Genomic DNA, 18,491 nt, shown 5'->3' with positions numbered 1-18,491 from the left:
AGTCCACTCAAAAGAAACAAGACACGAAATAGCATGACAAGTCCTCAATAAAGGTATATAAAATGGCCACAAAAGTCCCATCGGTTTGAAGAGCAAAAATAAAACATGATATCAATTTCAGCTGCAGCCTGTTTTAGGAAAGCCATATATATCACCAAGCCTATAAGATTCTACAAGGCCCAATTCAAGAAATGACATTTTACTGTCTCAAAAACTATTAGTAAAAAGATAGTTCAAAGTCTGAGGTGTAAAAATGATGGACTCTGATCAGTGAGGAAGCTTCTCTAAGTCATCGCTTCATGGATTTTTTTTGAGGGTGTAGTACTGAAAGTATCTGAGTAGTAGTTGCTCTAAAATGCAATATTTAGGAAAACAAAAGCCTGCTATCTTAATGTGGTTCAATATTTACCAAGAGGGTTAAAATTCTGGACTGGCTTTCTACAAAGATCTGGTATAAAACATGATGCTAATGTGGGCCTCTTCTCAAAGTATGATATCAAAAGTAAATTAATGAATTATAGACCAGCAACTTGATGAAGAGGCCATTTAAAAACGGATGAGAAACAAAATGAGGAAATGTGACATCTTGCATGGGTAGTTAATGTTATTTAAGACCTGATATTGTAGCCTGTTAAGTTCCTCATATTATAAAACTAAGGAACACTGGGTGGTACCCATGAATAATTTATTTCCCTTCTGAAAATGCCAGCCCAAGTCGACTTTGCAGAACCACAGCCAGCGGATTCTCATCTCAGTGGTCCCTGGAAAGAATCACTCATTAAAGATATGGGGGAAATTCTAATCTCACATGCACAATGCCAGATATTTATTTTTGTTTTAAAATCCATGTCTCCTGCATCCCTCAAGGGAGAATTTTCTGAGATGCAGAAGACTGAGTGGTAGGGGGATGGTGAGAATGCCACACATAAACACTGGGCGAAGGTGTTTTCTGAGAGCCTCCAACTCCGCAGAAGTATGCAAGCTGTTAACACTCCAAAGGAAAGCAAAGGAATATACCTGAGAGTGTTCTCTGCACTGCAGAACTTAACAGTACACTTTTCTCTTTTTAAAGCAAATAAAATTACAAAGTTAGTTTTGATCAGGATGTGAAAGATCAAGAACCTGCCTATTTTGTTACCTAATTCAAATCTGTGAGGAGGGAGGCATACAGTAAATTTGAGCTCCAGTTTCACTGTAGCTCACAGGAAGGGAAAGTATCTAGTCATCCCGAGGAGTTCAGAGACTCTAGTAAAGTAGTTGCTGCTACTTCCCAAAAATGCCCTCTATGAAATATGGGTTCTGGCAAGATGAAGAAATATATTTCAAAAATATAAATGTGGGTTGAAGCAGTTACACTGAATTCTCAGTACTGGCTGACACTGACTCTAAATTGTTAATGAAAGTCACTCTCTTTAAGACCTTGGGTGCCATACTTCACCTTAAGGGCTTTTTTTCCAGATGCTTTTCCGTTGAACTTCTAAGCACAGAGGTAAAGAACGAAGCAGTGGACACAACCTTAACCAAAAGCCTCAATCTGAGAGTCTAGTCTCAAATCAACTTTAGAGTTCTGCTGAAGGGACACAAGCTGGGTCTTGTTATCAAGCAGGCAACTGTTATATAAAAACAGCTGCCATAAACCATTTTAGTAAGCAATTCTGGTCATCAAGGAGGACAGTTTCCAAGCCTCAGAGGTTTCAGTAACTATCTGGTCAGCCCCTTTTGCTAAACAACTGGAACACAAGCACGCAGCATGCTAGAGAACAGTGAAGGACAATAGGAAAAAGTTTGAGTGATGCCTTTGCCTTGTGAATAATGAACAGTTCAAGGAGGTCAACCCATTACAACTGAAACTGTTTAATTATTAATTATGCACAATCTATGAGCAAAAGGACAAGTTCAGAATGCTTAATGTATGTTAACTTCAACTGGACTCTCTCTGGGTATTTTGTTATTAGCACTTGTCAGCAAGGTACTCAGGCATAAAAAAAGGCAAGTAGCAGAAAATGTGTGTGTGTGTGTGTGTGTGTGTACCTGCACACTCAAAGAGTGGTGGAGAAGACAAGGCAGGAAGAGGTCCAATTCCAACCACAGCTGCTACTAGTTCACTTACAGAGTAAGTGTGCCAATAAGTACATTTAGTGACCTTGAGAGCAGGCAGGTAATCTGGACACTCCAAATACAGAAAGCATCAATGAGAAAAATGCTTTTAATATTCAAGGAATATTCTTTTTTTGAAACTATAATGTATCTTGGCTTTAGAATAATCTGTCATTAATCTACTCTCCATCCTGCAACTCCCCACCCCCATAAAAGTGCACGTAAAACTGGTAAAATCTGAATAAGATCAGTGGTTTGTGTCTTGTATCTATGACAATTTTCTATCTACAGTATAGATACTGTACTATACTTTTTTTTTTTAATTAGATGCAGTCTCGCTCTGTCACCAGGCTGGAGTGCAGCGGCACGATCTTGGCTCACTGCAACCTCTGCCTTCTGTGTTCAAGCAATTCTCCTGCCTTAGCCTCCTAAGTAGCTGAGACTACAGGTGTGCACCACCACACCCAGCTAATTTTTGAAATTTTAATAGAAACGAGGTTTCACCATGTTGGCCAGAATGATCTCCATCTCTTGACCCATGATCCACTGGCTTCAGCCTCCCTAAGTGCTGGGATTACAGGCATGAGCCACTGCGCCCAGCTGATACTGTACTATACTTATGAGATATTACTATTGAGGGAAACTGGGTGAAAGGTACACAGGATCTCTCAGTATTATTTCTTACAACTGTATGTAAATCTAAAAATTACGTCAAAATAGAAAGTTTAAAAAGAAAAGGGACAGGGACTATTTTTAAACAATTAGATGAGGCCTAGATTCTTAGCAGAACTCTGCTTGTATAAGGGAGAAGGCTGGCATAAATACTCAACTGGAAAAAAGTTAAGGGCCTTTTGCTTAAAAAAATATTCCTGAGGACTACATTTTTGCCTATAATTCATAATTAAAGGTGACGGGGGACCTGACAATAATGTGGTGGTAAATTCAGACACTGATAAGGCATAACATAAAATACTGTGTAAAAATGATACAATCATTCATTATTCATTCATTCATTCAACAGCTTTTGTGGGCATCTACCATGTGGAACGCAATGAGCCTGGCATTGTGGAATGGCTGATACTTAATCCATATCCTCAAAGAATTTGTGTATTGTTCAGAGGGATAAGATGTACATCCCTAATAACCAGCCCTGCAGGATGGAGGAAGTGGCCACGTGAGACTGCCAAAGCTGGGCACTCAGGATGAACAGGGGGGCACTGAGGTTTTGGTTCAGTTTGGCTGGCAGACGCGAGTTCACAAACTAGGGTCATGGGGCGTAAAGTAAAAGAGTCTGCAGCGTGTGAGATACCTTCTTTGCTCTCCTACTTTCTTCTTTCCTGTCTCCCAGACAGCACCTGAGGGTGGGAGGGACCTTGAATGTTGTAGTCTGGGTCCTGTTCCCTTCTCCTTATACAAAACAGACATTCCTTCAAAACTTATGCATACTGGCAGTAAAGCAAAGGAAGATGGGACAACCTCTCAAATATCTCAAGGTGTTGGCTGCACTGGTGAATTCTGAGGTCAGTTGTACTGTGGTTAGATTAAACCAGCATGGCAAGTTAAATGAAATATGGCCAGCCCTCTAACTGATTTTTAATAGCCCACTACTAGACTTATGGTGTCAAGCCACCAAGCCAACAGGTGTTCAACATCAGAAAATCACCTGTAGTCTGACCAATATTGAGAGTCACGCTCTATATTTTAAAAGTAAATCTTTTAATTCATGTCTGACATTCCTTTGCCCTGGCCCAACAATGTCTACTCTTAGGCACTGGGATTCATACTAATTGGCAAAGCTCTATTGGATCACTGCGTTCTATCCTCAGTGCTGGGATCAAAGGTCATTTGTAATTCTAGGGGCTTGATGCCCAGCAGGATAGCGTTTTGCCTGTCAGACCCCAAATTGGTTTCTGATCCTCCACTGTTCACTACCTTAGAGTAGCATCTTTATGAGACAAATGGCAGAACCCATAGGGCAAATCTGTACTTGCTTGGGGAGAAAATCGAGTTAAAAAAAAAAAAAATCTAAAAAACAAACAAATGAAAAAAACTGGACCCTCACCTCTAAGGATCTCTATAGAAGCTAATCTTCAAACCAAAAACAACCTGTCCAAGGTGTAAACTAATGTGAGATTCTGGGAAATCAGCTACATTTTAATATTTTAAAGGTCCTCAATGTTCATATCTGTACATATCTGCTGTAACAGAATATAGACAGGGAAGAAAAAAGCAGTCACATGTTATCAGAAGGAGAAAAATGGGAAAGAGATGAATAGGTGCTCCTGGTCCGAGAATGAGTCTCGTTTAGAGTGTGAATAGCCATAACTACACAGCAGATTTGTACAAATTCAGTCAATGCTTGCTAAAACATTGAGTTTATTTTAAAATGTGGCCACTCCATGAAGGAACAATCAGTATTTTGACTCTAAGTGTATTTTTGATTTCATGATGCAGATAGAACTGACCTACTTCTCGGTGTGTTACAAGAGAAAACATCAGGGTGAAAGCGAGGCTTTGAACTTATGAAGGCTGGCAGATGACATACCAGAGAAGAAAGCCTCTAACTCCGCTCAGCTGGAGAACAGAAAGCCCGCCTTTTACTTATCCCACTCCACATCAAGTCTTGAGCAGAGAAAGTGAAAGATGATTCAATTTCCACACTGGGTCACCCCATGCTCTGGGCTGCCAGGCGTGACACTTTGGGGTGACGTTCTGTCCACTGGGTCTGGGCTGACAGTAGCAGCTCATTTAACTTGTCTCAGATGGGCCTGGAACCACGAGGTAAAGGCCTGAATTTTTGCCACTGAAAGGGCCTTCCTACCCATAAACCCTTTAATCAAGGAGAACCAGCTGTTAGCCAAGTGAACATCACTACCAGATGGCTTATAAAAAAACAAAATATAAACGAACAGGTCTAATGGAATCTGTCTCTGGGTAACTGAAATTTGAGATTATAGAGATTTTTTTTCCTATTTTCTTTTTTTCCTTAATGTGTTTTGGAAGTTCTTCAGTATTGGGATAAAAGAGAATAGAAATGATCTTTGTCATTAATGTCAAAATGGACTCTTCATTTAGTCTGCTTGGATTTTTTTGTCATTTAAAAGATTTATATTTACTTAGAAATGTTGTAAACATATGGTAAAGATCTTGGTGTTTTATCACATTTCTTGAAAATAGGTGAGTTAAATGAAATATGGCCAGCCCTCTAACTGTTTTTTAATAGCCCATTTTTAATGGAGAAATGGAAAATAGATTAATCTTTTAAACTGTATTTATAATTGCTTCCTTTCCAAAGCCAATGAGCATCTTTTTTCTCTTTTTATTTTAGGTCTCTTGTTGGTCATCAGCCATAATGCACACATTTTTTAGAGGTGCCCACAAGAACAGTACACACATACACACTAACATCCACATACATCTCCCTTTTCAGTGGCTTACGCAGAGCAGCAAAAAACATACTTGTCTCATACCGAAGGGATTTCATTTACAAAAGTAAAACCCGTTATTGTCCTCTTTTTCTGCAGCCTCCCAATGCATTTCTACTGCTTTTCATAAAACACTGCTGCAAATAATCAAGCATGACCACTGACATCCACAAGATTGAGTTTTAGGAACCATTAAATGAGCTCACCCTCGTGGGAAGTCTCCTGCTCAGGCTGGTCTAAAGGTAATTATTCAGCAATTCCTGCCTGTGCTTTTACCTTGTTCCTATACAGTGTTTGCATTTCATACACTGGTCAGGTCAACTTTTTTCCTCAGGAAAAGTCCAGCTATACATGTTTGATCCAGTACCTAAATTATAATGTTAATATACACACTGGCATTTCACCTGGTTCTACAAAAGTGCTGATTAAAAACACTCTTAAAGGTAGATAATAAACTATATTAAAAACAAAACAAAAATTAGGAGAGAAAAAACCCTTAATAGGTGCCTAAGGGATGAAAAAAAATTGATCTTTTCATAGATAAAGAGTTAAGATTGAAACATCTGAACCACATCCACACACTGTTGAAGTACAAGAACCTGGCAGGTCCGTGTCCTGAAAAACCAACAAGCCATAACACTATCAAGTCAGACTCTGAGAACCCACTGTAAATCCAAAGTCCACATCACCACACTGTATGTCCTCCTGAATGTTCACTCGACTGTTAGTTAAAATAATTACTGCCATTTGCCACCTGCACTGCCACTATAGATAAGAGGGGAAACAGAACTACCAGTAGCTGCGTGTATGAGTATTGGCTGTATTTGCTTACACATTTTTAAACAAATTCAAAGGCTGCTTCAGCTGCAATTCAAAGGCTGAGAATTATACGTGAAACTGTGCTATAGTTGGTTTCATACAATAGACAGAAGGGAATTTAAAGCTGGTTTAAGGAGACACTACACCAGTTTAAAATTAGTTACTATGAGGGGAACAAAGGGAAAGAGGGAGGGAGGGAAGAAGAGGAAATGAAAAAAATAGAACTACATACTGTGAAATGAACAAGTTCAGTTAGAATGTTCATCAGGATTTGGAAAATCATAATGCCATCTGCTACTCTGGACCTCAAAACATCAGGGATCTCGTGCGCCCAGACGCTTCCATTTCCAGGAGGAAGGAAGGAACTTACACTCCCTGGAATGCTGCCTCCGTTCTGGAATGGAGGCAACACCCCAGCCGACCAGTTTGGAATCTCTTTTGAGAACATTTGTACTGCTCACATACACATTTTCCCTGGTTTAGAGAAAATTAACAGCCGGCAAAATGATTACAGCAACTCGGCAGTGAAGCAGGGCAGTGCCCCCAACCCAAGCTGCTGGGTAACTGACCCTGGCATCCAACTTGGGCTCAGGGTGTGTAGGTCCCATCATGGTGGATTAAATGAGCACTGTCCTATGGCTGGGTAAGACTTCACAATACAGCAACACATGTTAAATGACAGCAGCCAAAACTGGCCCCACCAGGCAACTGCCCATTCACAGACCGCTATTCACAGGCCTCCACCACCAAGAAATTAATTCATTAATAATACATCAGGCTTCATGGACAATTCAAAGGAAATAACACAAAGCTACTTGTTCAATGACTGCCTAAAGATGCAGAATTTTTCCTGGTTAAAAAATCCCCACAAATCTAATTGACTTACTAAATCAAAATTATGGGGATGTTTATGTTAATATTTTGGTTAGTAAAAAAGAAGAAATGGATAAGGTCTATTGGCTGAATTCACTCAGTGCCACTTGGAAATAATAAAAATACAGATTTTTTTTTCAGCAATAGTTAATAAAATCTAATTTTATATAATTGTGTGTTTAAAAAATTTTTTTTTACTTCAAGTGACTTTGTATATCCTTCAGACTATGAGGAAAAAATTTTCTTATAACTTGTTTCTTCTGTAATATTTTGTATTCACTTCTTTCTTACTCCTCCCTTCTGACAACTCATAAATATGAATTAAATATAATTATAAATGAACAGAACATTAACTTTTGGATTACTGCTGTGTTTTGGTAGAATGTTAATGTCATTTCTAAAGAAACAGTTATTACCAATAGAAAAAGTAATTACTAAAGGAATCCTGGCCTTAATGCTAACCTATTTTCAATTTTCAAACCAGCCAAACTGAATTAATTTAAACACACTGGACTTTTCAAAGAAGGTATTAGATTTCTAAAGATTGCCTTACATAAAAGAGGAATATCAGTTTTCAGGATCTCAACGATATATTCCCAACACTTTGAAACACAGGTCTAGTTGACAATATCACTGAAAGGACAGGACCATTGTGTGCATATGCTTGTATTAACTTACTGAGTTTCTAATGCCTCAGTCATTAATACAAGCTGCACGCACCATGAAATCCCACATCACAAAAACCGGTTTGTGGGAGTGGTTGGAGTTAATCTCTGTGGTCAGACACTGTGGGTCTGCAGGTCCTGTCTCCCTTTAACCACCCACAGTTATGTGCTGTGACAGGAACAGGCCATCCTTGGGATGCTGGGAATAGGAGGGGGATGATTTCCTTTTACTTCTTGCTAACTTCAGAAGCCAGAGTCATGGTAAAGTCTCTCAGGTAAAAGATGAGTGGATATTATTTCCTCTGAAGTTGGTTAATCCCATTTTTTCTTTTTTCTTTTCTTTCTTTTCTTTTCTTTTTTTTTTTTTTTTTGAGACACAGTCTCGCTCTGTCATTCAGGCTAGAGTGCAGTAGTGTGATCTTGCCTCACCAGAACCTCCACCTCCCAGGTTCAAGATATCCTCCTACCTCAGCCTCCCGAGTAGCTGGGACTACAGGCACGTGCCACCATGCTTGGCTAATTTTTGTATTTTTTTGTAGAGATCGGGTCTCACCACGTCGCCAGGCCTGGTCTCGAACTCCTGAGCTCAAGTGATCCGCCTTCCTTGGCCTCCCAAAGTGCTAGGATTACAGGCGTGAGACACTGCGCTTGGCCTAACCCCGCTTTTGAATTTCTGGGAGGCATTATTAGGCAATCATTCTTGCCATCAGCATCCCCCACCCCCCAGCACCAGCTATTTTCATAGCCCAGTGGCTTCTCAGGCACCCTGCCTAGGAATGAGTGATTCTACATGAATGAATTTTTTAAGATAACACATTTAAGAGCCAAACTTACTGTATCTCAATAGAAATCTTTCTAAAAGGATTCACGCTCCTCCATGCCAAATTAAACAGAGTACGCAGAATAGAATTCAATTAACTGAAAGACGTGGGGTCATTCATATAGACAGCAAAACTGAACTGAGTTGCAAAATACGTATGCCCTTTGGGCATGTCTGCAATGCTAAGTTGTCTTCTTTCACAGCTTTATAAAAAACCTCTTCTTTTGGTGCCAAAATGTTCAGTGGTCACTTTGTACTTTCTTCAAATCAATGATAGTATAATGTAAGGAACCTTACGCTTTGATTGTCACTCAGTTTCCTTGTCTGTAAAATAGAGTGTTGTGGGGAAAGAATGTGACAGGAAACACTGTGTAAACCATAAAGGTTAAGGCTTAGACTTCTGAATTCTGGTAGAGAACCATATCTATTAGCTAAGTATCTCCTCATCATATATTCTCTGTCACTTTTTGGATTTGTATTTCTGAGGTCTTGAAAAAACAAGTGTTGAGATTTATGCATAAATGCCATTTGATGACTATTTACAAGAGCCTATAGGATGTTAGGTGCAGTACTAGGAAGACAGAAATAAAATGTCTAGGAACTTAGAGTCTAGTTGTTAAACTCATAATTGAATCTAGAGCAGGAATGAATATAGTTTTGAATGAGGTGCTCGGTGATCTCCCAAGAACAGAATGCTAATCATCTCATCCCTTGAACATGCCTCTCTTTCCGTGTGCCCCATCTCAGGAGAGTACCACCATGCACCTGACTGCCCAAGCCCTGTGATTCATCCCTGACCCTACCTCCCTACCCTCCCTTATATCCAGTTACTTACCAAATGCAGTTAGTTCCATCTCCTAAATACCCTTCAAACATGCTAAGGCTGTCCAAACCCCTCCAATTTCTGATCAGAACTACAGCTTCAATGTCCTTTCTAATCCATCTTCCACAGCCCTGCCACAGTGTAAAACACAAATCTGGCTATGTTGATCTCTTGCTTAAAACTCTTTCAGTCTCCCCATCCTCCCTCCCCTACAAATATCTTTAAGCATGGGGTATAAAGATCCTTCAAAATGTGGCCCTTGGTTTATATCTCATAATACTTGACCAAACACCCCAGCCATACTGAACTCCCTGCAGGGGCCTCAGATCTCTCCAAGGCTAACTCTTATTGGCTATCCTTCAGTCTCCCCTCCTCTGCAGAGCTTCCCTGGTAGCCCCCATCTCCTCCACTGAGTTCTCTCCTCTGTGTTTCCCCAGCACCTTGGCCACACTTTAATTATAGAATTTTTATGGCTGCAAACATCATTAAATACCATATCATAAATACCCATTTATGTGAGTGGTTAAAATGATAGTCACTGTGGTCCTCTGAGAGCCCAGGCCATCAAGTCTCGTATCACTTATATTACCTGCAGTTTAGTGATCTGCATATATAACTGCTTACTTGTCTGCCTCCCTGACTAGAGTAGCTGCTCTTTAATGGTGGAAAGAGCATCTTATTCATTCTCCATCCCCAGTACCGAGCTCTGGGATTAACACAGGTTTACAGAATGACTGTTTGGGCTATCATCAGTGGTTTTCAAACTATAATCTATGGAACTCTCAGTTCTTTTATGCAGGTGTGTGGGAAAGGTGATGGAGATCTAAATCTCCCATCCTCTGACCAAACCAAAATAGCTTCATGTTCATCTATTTTATAGATTGGGTTTTTGAGCAACATAGAAGGGTCAAGGGCTTTTAGAAATGTGTGAAAATCAACTATTGTATCAATGGGAAGATATAATCTGATTTGCAAATGTCTTCTAGAAATATTATTTTTATGCAAATAAAAACCACAATGAAATGTCACCTCACATTTTGTTAGGATGGCTATTACAAAAAAGTCAAAAGGTAACTAGGGATGGTGAGGATTTGGAGAAAAGGGAACCCTTACACACTGTTCATGGGAATGTAAATTGGTACAGCCATTATGGAAAACAGCATGGAGGAGGTTCCTCAAAAAACTAAAAATAAAACTACACTATGATTCAGCAATCCAACTTCTGGGTGTATATCTAAAGGAAATAAATCACTATCCTGAAGAGATATCTGCACTGCCATGTTCACTGCAGCATTATTCACAATAGCCAAGATAGGAAAACAACCCAAGGATCAGTCAATAGATGAATAAAGAAAATGTGGTATGGATACACACACCAAAATGGAATCTTATTCAGCCTTAAAAAAGGAAATCCTGTCATTTGCAACAGCATATGAACCTGAAGGTTCAGACAGATGAATATGCTAAGTGAAGTAAGTCAGACATAGAAACACAAAAACTGCATGATCTCACTTAATATGTGGAATCTAAAAGAGTTGAACTCATAGTAGCAAAGTAGAAGAGTAGTTACCAGGGGCTTGGAGGGTGGGGGAAATGAGGAGGTGTTCGTCAAAGGGGACAAACTTACTTTTATAAGATAAATAAAGCATGGTGAGTATAGTTAATGATCCTGTATTACATATTTAAAATTTGCCAAGGGAGTAGATCGTGTTATCACCACACACACACACACACACACACACACACACACACACACACACACACAGTAACTGTGTGTGGGGTTGGATATATTAGCTTGATTGTGGTAATCCTTTCACAATGTATATGTTTATCAAAACATCACATTGTACACCTTAAATATATATACTTTCTATTTGTTAATTGTACCTCAATAAAGCTGGGGAAAAATATAACTTTCACATTCCACAAGGCACAACTGTATTCAAAACTTATGTGTATCTTTACTTTGTCTCTTATTTCTTTCTTCCTGTTCTTGATCAAAGAAAGCAGCATAAGAAGAGGGTGAGAGAGAGAAAATGTTGCCATATAGGGGCAGTCGCCTTCAATTAGGAACAGGTGGTTTATCCTAGGGTTCATTTGGAATGCATATGATACTCAAAACACAGTGTCCCTTGTAGGAGCACTGTAACAATGCCAGGGTTCCGGGCCAATAGAGAGGTAGGACTGTGGCAAGCCACAGCTCTAGGAAGAGGGCCTTTGTACCCTAGTGTGGGGGAGAGATGCTGGCTTTCTCCATTAGGTTTGTAGCTGAAAAATGGGGATCAATGGGAATGCCATAGTGAGGATGTGGGGAGGACAATGGAAAGAGGGTGGCCAGTTGAGTCATGAGCAAGAAGACAATGAAGGGGCATCCTTGCTGTGAGGTCTGGCCTGGGGTCCCCGATGATGAGAAGGACTAAAGTGGATTTGCTTAAGATGGAAACAGACTTTCTTGGCAAAAAGGCCTGAATTCAACAGCTCATCATTACAAAATCCCACTTATAAAAGTCTATGTCTTCTGCAAGTTCTTATGACTCTATTTAACCATAAAACTTAATGAAGACATAAGACAGCCTCTACTATTTACTTATCTGTCTGTCTGGCATATGCACATCATTATGGTGGTACTAAAAAGAATCATTATGAATAGGGACAATCATCTACCCCACCAAACACCTGGACTCACAAGAGCCTCACATGGACTCTTCACTTGGACGTGGCTCCCCTGATGCTTTCTAGAAATGCTAGTGAAGATGACCAGTGGTGGAAGGAGGCACTGTTTGATGCCAGCCCAGCCTGGATGCTCAGTGAAGAGGATGGAGGTTAACCACATGCCTAGACACTTCTACCTATGTGAGTCAGGCAGACTAAGGGGCAGCTAACATTTCTGTTCTAGAAGAGGGTGACACTGAACAAAGGGGGATGAGAAAATAGAGGATGGGGAAAGGGAGGAGAAAAATAAGGGAAGAGCCTACTTTATAATAATATTACTAAAAAGCTTCTAAAAGCTGGGCGTGGTGGCTCACACCTGTAATCTTAGCACTTTGGGTGGCTGAGGCAGGTGATCACTTGAGGTCAGGAGTTTGAGACCAGCCTGGCCAACATGGTGAAACCTCATCTCTACTAAAAACACACAAAAAAATTAGCTGAGCATGGTGGTGCACACTTGTAATCCTAGTTACTTGGGAGGCTGAGGTGGGAGGATTGCATGAACCCAGGAGGCGGAGGTTGCAGTGAGCCAAGATTGTGCCACTGCACACTCTAGCCTGGGCAAACAGAGCAAGACTCCATCTCAATCAATCAATCAATATTTAATAGCTAGCTTCTAAGCTTCTCCCTCAGTCTCATTTCTCCTACTACCCACCTCAACAGAACTGCCTTAGAAAAAAATACAGATTTCAACATGTCAAACCTTCCAAGCATATCCCTTAGCTACAGGGTAATACCTACGCATTTTGGTACGCATTTGAGATGCTCCCTGTATTTTTTTCTAGCTTCACTTTGGGTCAACCATTAGTCTTCAAAGCTCCCTCACACTTAGACACCTATGGTGGTGTCCCTCCCTCTGCTGGGACAATCTTCTCCCCACTTTCATTTTGTGAATATCAAGGTATTTCCAAAGCCCAGCTCAAATATCATCTCCTCTCTGATGCTTTGTTAGCTTCCCACATCATCCAACCTTGCACAGCACTGTTTACACAGCTTTATTATAGTTTTTAACATAATGAATCAAATCTAATTCATGAGTTTGTCTTCCACTAGATCATGAAGTTATCCAGCACAGGGATTTATCCCGGCACCTGGTAGAGACCACGGCCCAAGCAGGAGCTCAATAAATGTCCCTTGAAGTAAATAAAAATACAAATTTTCCTAGCTGTGGTAGTCTTCTACGAAATGGAATGTGGTTTAAGTGTGTCTTCTCTTTTCTTCTGCTGAAGCCCATCCTATCCATCCAAGCAACTAAACATAGGCCATCACAGAGAAACTCTTTGCTTTCTATTTTTCTCTTTGACATTTAAAATTTAGATAAAATTCACAAAAAATAAAATTCACCCTTTTAAAGTAACAACCCAGTTCCAAAATATTTCTACCACCCTAAAAAGAAACCTTGTACCTGTGACAGTCATTCTCAATTTCCTTCTCTCCTCCAGTCCCTGGCAATCACTAAGTCATTGACTTCCTGTCTCTATGGACTTCTCTATTGTGGACATTTCATAGAATATGTGGCTTTTTGTGTCTGGTTTCTTTCATTTAGCATGTTTTCAAGGTACATGCATACTGCAGCATTTATCAGTACTTCATTCCTATTTATGGTCCAATGTGAACTTCTGGATTCTTTCTACGTTTGGGCTATTATGAATAATGCGACTATGAATGTTCATCTATAAGTTTTTATGCGGACATATGTTTTCCATTCTCTTGGATATATACCTAGAGGTGGAACTGCTGGGTCATATAATTGTTCTATGTTTAGCTTTTTGATGAATGGCCAAGCTGTATTCCACAGCAACTGTGGAACCATTTTACATTACCACTGGCAATTTATGTGGGTTCCAATTTCCCCACATTCTTGTCACCAATTGTTATTTTCTGTTTTTCTTTTTTTTTTTTTTAATTACAGCCATCCTAGTGGGCATGAAGTAGTCTCTCATTATGGTTTTGATTTGCATTTCCTTAATAAATTGTTGAGCATATTTTCATGTGCTTATTGACCATTTGTTTATCTTCTTCAGAGAAATGTCTACTTCTCTCCCCATTTTTAAATTGGGCTATTTGTCTTTTTATTTATCATTGAGTTGTAAGAGCTCTTTATATATTCTGAATACCAGGCCTTTATCAGATATATGATTTGCAAATATTTTCTCCCATTCTGTGGGTTGTCTTTTCACCGTCTCGATAATGTCCTTTGACACACAAAAGTTTTTAATTTTGATAAAGCCCTCCTTTTGTTTTTGTTTGCTTATGCTCTTGGTGTCATAGCTAAGAAACCATTGCTAACCTAAGGTCATGGAGATTTACATCTATGCTTCCTTTTGAGAGTTTCGTAGTTTTTACTCTTACATTTAAGTCTTTGATTAATTTTTTGAGTTAATTTTTGTATATGATGCAAGGTAGGGGTCCAAATTTATTCACTTACATATGGATACCCAGCACCATTTGTTGAAAAGACTATTCTTTTGCCACAGAATGGTCTTGGCATCCTCATCAGGAAACAACTGACCATGCATATATAAGTTTATTTCTGGACTCTGAATTCTATTCCATATGTCTATCCTATACCACTACCATACTATCTTGATCAGTGTAATTTTGTAGTAAGTTTTGAAATCAGAAAGCATAAATCTTACAACATTTTTTTTTTTCCAATTATTGTTTTGGCTATTCTGAGTCCCTTGTATTTCCATGGGAATTTTAGGATTAGTTTATCCACTTCTGCAAAAAAGCCTACTGGGATTTTAATATGATTACAGTGAATCTGTAGATCAATTTTGAGAGTATTTCCATCGTAACAATATTAAGCCTCCCACTTCATGAACATAAAATGTCTTTCCGTTCCTTTCTTTCCTTTTCCTTTTTTTGAGAGAGTGTCTCGCTCTGTCACCCAGGGTGGAGTGCAGTGCTGTTATTTTGGCTCACTGCAACCTCCGCCTCCTGGGTTCAAGTGATTCTCCTGCCTCAGCCTCCCGAGTAGTGGGGATTACAGGTGCCTGCCACCCTGCCTGGCTAATTTCTGTATTTTTAGTAGAGATGGGGTTTTACCATGTTGGTCAGGCTGGTCTTGAACCCCTGACCTCATGATCCACCAGCTTTGGCCTCCCAAAGTGCTGGAATTACAGGTGTGAGCCACCATGCCTGGCCTGTCTGCAGTCTTTGTACTCCTGATAGTGACCTTAGCAAAACTAAAAAGTACCATATGAAATCAGCACTTTGGGAGGCCAAGGTAGGCAGATCACTTGAGGTCAGGAGTTCGAGAACAGCCTGGCCAACATGATGAAACCCCATCTCTACTAATAATACAAAAAATTGGCCAGGTGTGGTGGCGTGTGCCTGTAGTCCCAGCTACTCCAGAGGCTAGGACAGGAGAATCACTTGAACCCAGAAGGCAGAGGTTGCCGTGAGCGGAGGTTGTGCCACTCCACTCCAGCCTGGGCAACAAGAGCAAAACTCCATCTCAAAAACAAAACAAAACAAACAAACAAAAAATACCGAAGACAGATGGTCAGGTTGTTGGGACAAAAGGTAGCCACCAACGAGAATGAGGAGTGCCCATAGAGAACAGGGGCAATCACAAGAGGACATAGGAAAAGCACTATGCAGAGCAGTACAGCCATGTAAGGTGCGTTAGCCAGAGGGCAAAGGGCTCTATACACTTCAAGAGGCCCGAGAATATCAATGTCAATGCCAAACACTCTGGCAAAATGGTTGCTAAAATTCAGTGAAAGAATAAGGTAAACCCCACACAATTTTACAGCCCTGGAGGGCATCAATACAGCAAAGTTTACGTTCAGTACCATGTTCAGAACAAGGGACTAAGTCATTGAGAAAAGGTTAAATGATATTCACCACACTCCGTCAACAGGCTGCCAAGAACAAATAGATTTTAGAAACATTTCTTTCTAAAAATGCAAATTTCTCATAGCTGTCAGAGCTTACAGTCATACATTTCAGTTATCTAGACAATAGGGGCCGACTTATTCCCCAAAGATATCAGATGGCTAAGGCTTCAGGTACACATAGACACACATCACTTATAAAGAACCAAAGCACTTTACAACGCAGGTATTCAGGGACTTAGGGAGGACCTGATTACATAAGGACCTTAAGATAAGAAGTTCTGTTGAGAAGCAACTCTGAGGCACCAGATGATGTCTTTAAGCTGTCACGTATACCTGAGCTAGCCAGCGACAATTCAGAGAAATGCCACCCACCAAAATTTACTCGGACCACCAAGATTTCTGATTGGAGCTCAATTCTCCTGTTACCTTGGCCACCCTCCCAGTTCCTGATCTGTGGTCTGAGTTTCATGGTCATGATTCTTATTCCTGTTTAGTTTTTGGTGTCTTCTGTTTGGACATCTGGTAGCCAACTCTGGCTTTGTTCCATGATTCCACCTCCTGCCTCCCAGAGTGGCTCTAACATTCATCTTTGGCCACTCCAGGACTGGCTCTTGCCCACCTTAGTGGTGTTTTACTACATCTTCACTCTTTGCCAGGCCATAACAGGTTAAGCTGAATCCACACAATAAGAAAATATGTTACACTGGGCTTTGTGATAGCTATTTTGTACATGACGCCAAATATACCCATCTTGTCTGAACTTCCCTCAGGGGAAGTAATTTTTGATCTGACTTTTCTCTAACAGGAAATAGTACATACTAGCATCAGATACCCACTTCACAACAGGGTAAATCCCACTCCCAAGCAGTAAAACGGCTCAAATCCCAACTGGGCATATTCATTCACAAATAAAAGGCCTAAAAGCCATATGCAAATGAAGATAGCTAGCTAACTGCCCTGTGGGAACTAAAGGGGAAGACTTAGCCCTGGCGAGCAGTGAGGGAAGTTTGAGAAGTGGTTTTCAAACTTTAATGTGCAGAGAGTTACGTGAGAAACTAGTAGATTCTAGGCACGACCCCTAGAAAGTCTAATTCAGTGATCTGGGCCCAGGAATTTGCATTATAACAAAAGCCTTAGGTAATTCTGATGCAATCAGTCCTTGGTCCACCCTATGAGGAACACTGCATCACAGCAATGAGAACTCTGACAGACACATAGGACAAGTGCAGTAAGTACAGGACCCCACCAATCCTTCCTTTCCGAGATGCTATGATTCATCTTGTCTAAGGCAGGTCATCTGGCCAATCCTTTCCTAATACTTTTATTGCAGAATATCAGCTCAGTTCCAAGATCAACCTGGTTTTAGTAAAGGCAATGTTCATTTTCCAAGTTTCCACAAGGAAGATGGTTTTAGAGTAAACAGGAATATATGTCTAAGTTACATTTTTCTCTTGACTAAGAAAGAAATGCTATGAAGAAAAATATATCATTTAAGTCACACATTATTGTTCTTCATCAATCTTCATCCCTTAAATAGAACATCTCCCTATGGTAATTTCAAAAGTCTCATGATTTTGCCCAAATTAAACAAGTAAGATATTTTAAATTGAATAGCAATAACTGTTACTTTAAATAAGGAATGAAAATATCTATTTGATACAGAAAACATTCAACTGAGCTGTCCAGAAACACACATAGTATTGGTGAGGAATGCCTTTACCTGGATGTTCTGATGCCTAGGAGCCTGGCAGACCAACGGTAGAGCCCAGGAAACACAGAAAGCTGTGCAAGAAACTGGGTAGGCAAGTTTCCCCAGGCACTTCCTCAAGCAAAACTTGAGGGGGACCTCAGGAAAACTAGTTAAATTGGGAGGATTCTGATGGGGATAGTAGGCTTTTGGAATCTAAGATAACAGAGGATATTGATGAGCTATTAGATCCAGGAGGTCTGTCTGATATTTGAGATAATGTAGCCTCCATTTGTTTCAGGACGATGCCTTCATTTTTACATCAACATGGTTTATGGCTTGCAGGGGATATATGGACTGACTGATGCAACCATTAAGGATGTTAGAGCCCCACTCTTACTATTATTGTGATATGTGTGTGTGTGTTTGTTTTTTTCCTAGGAGGATCTTTATTTTTTCTCCCAAATCTCATAACTGGTTATGCAGATGTTTAATTGAGAGGAATAATTATGAATTACGATTTTTTTCTTTCAAACTTTCCTATCTGAATCATTTACTGCCTTCCCTCTCTAATTACAAGTGTTTTAAATATTATAAAATTAAAGTTTAAAAAATAAACATTGCTAGTAGGCAAACCCAAGCTCCAAAAAGCTCAGTTTTTAAAGAAAATGTTAATGTTTCTTGAAAGCCTTGTGTATTATAAGATTGACGGTTTACAGAAAAGG

General features: G+C 39.9%; 1 protein-coding gene across 3 annotated transcripts in view; it reads right to left on the bottom strand.

Moving 5' to 3' along the window:
* The window catches only part of MAP2K5 (mitogen-activated protein kinase kinase 5), a 261,289-nt gene that overhangs the window by 39,431 nt on the left and 203,367 nt on the right, over positions 1–18,491 (bottom strand). The gene's annotated exons all lie outside the window — the stretch shown is intronic.

Source organism: Nomascus leucogenys, chromosome 6, assembly GCF_006542625.1.
Source record: "Nomascus leucogenys isolate Asia chromosome 6, Asia_NLE_v1, whole genome shotgun sequence".
NCBI classification, from domain to species: domain Eukaryota; kingdom Metazoa; phylum Chordata; class Mammalia; order Primates; family Hylobatidae; genus Nomascus; species Nomascus leucogenys.
This window is presented reverse-complemented; position numbering and strand designations above follow the sequence as displayed.